The following is a 1343-nucleotide window of genomic DNA, read 5'->3' on the forward strand; positions in this document are numbered from 1 at the left end:
ACCGACCTAGATATAACAACTATCTTTGACTGGTGGAGATACATGAATATCTGCCTCCCTGTCTTCCCCCTCTATCTCTCTTTCATCACCTAGCTTCTCCTCTCCTACTTCTCCTCTTCTTACTCCTTTTCTTCCTCTCAGTACTCCTCCTACCTTAGCTCCTCCTACACATCACCCTTACTGTTAAAATGAAACTTTTCTCTCAAAATACAATTAGAGCATAATTATGCCAATTTGTACCAGTGAGGTACAGGATAGTCCTAATACCCAGTCCATCCTTTTGTTGACTAACCAGCTCCTCTGTCATCTATTCTAACTAAAAAAAATATGGAACGCTTCACGAATTTGCGTGTCATCCTTACGCAGGGGCCATGCTAATCTTCTCTGTATCGTTCCAATTTTAGTATATGTGCTGCCGAAGCAAGCACTCCTACTACCTTTCAAAACTGAACCAAGATAAGCTGGGACCTGGGTCAGGGAGGCTCCTTGGAGTCTATGGACGTGACCCTAACTGAGACTCTTAGCAGTAGGGGATATAGAGGCTGATGTGGCCACCTCCAGTAGCCAGGCAGGACTTCCAGTAGTGGGAACCCACAACATTTCAACATGAAATAGAAGATGTGCAGGGATAAAGATGGAGCAGAGGTTGAGGTGATGGACAACCAATGACTGGCCCAACTTGAGACCCATCCCATAGGAGAGAGCTAATCCCTGACATTATTAATGATACACTGCTATGCTTGAAGAAAGGAGCCTAGTATACAACTGTCCTTTGATGGGCTTCATTCAGCAGATGATAGAAACAGAGGCAGAGACCCATATTAAAACATCAGTTGGAGCTCAGGGAGTCTTGTGGAAGGATGGGAGAAAGAATTGAGGAAGCCAGAGGGATCAAGGACACCACAAGAAGACCTACAGAGTCAACTAACCTGGGCCCATGAGGACTCATAGTCACCAACCAAAGAGGTTGTGGTGTGGACCCAGGCCCCCTACATATATATAGCAGATGTGCAGCATGGTCTCCATATGGGTCCCCTAACAGTTGGAGGCAGAGGAGGGGCCAACTCTGACTCTACTGCCTCCCTTTGGATCCCTTTCTCCTAGCTGAGCTGCTTTGTATGGCCTCAGTGGGAGTTGATGTGCTTCGTCCTGATGCTACTTGATGTGCCTGGGTTGATTGGTACCCATGGAGGGAGGGCCTTCCCATTTCAAAAGAGAAAATGGGAGGGGATAAGGGTAAGGTGTGTGTGTGTGTGTGTGTGTGTGTGTGTGTGTGTGTGTGTGTCTGTCTGTCTGTCTGTCTGTCTGTCTTTCTGTCTGTTTTTCTGGAAGGAGAGGAGGCT

At 47.0% G+C, this 1343-nt stretch overlaps 1 non-coding gene across 1 annotated transcript; it reads right to left on the reverse strand.

The window, feature by feature from the left end:
- Positions 1–321: 321 nt before the first annotated feature.
- On the reverse strand, positions 322–428 carry LOC117702468 (U6 spliceosomal RNA). Its single transcript, XR_004606057.1, has one exon. It is a non-coding gene; the product is annotated as a U6 spliceosomal RNA (small nuclear RNA).
- Between the last annotated feature and the right edge of the window lie 915 nt (positions 429–1343).

Source organism: Arvicanthis niloticus, unplaced genomic scaffold (genome assembly GCF_011762505.2).
Source record: "Arvicanthis niloticus isolate mArvNil1 unplaced genomic scaffold, mArvNil1.pat.X pat_scaffold_811_arrow_ctg1, whole genome shotgun sequence".
In the NCBI taxonomy this organism is placed as follows: domain Eukaryota; kingdom Metazoa; phylum Chordata; class Mammalia; order Rodentia; family Muridae; genus Arvicanthis; species Arvicanthis niloticus.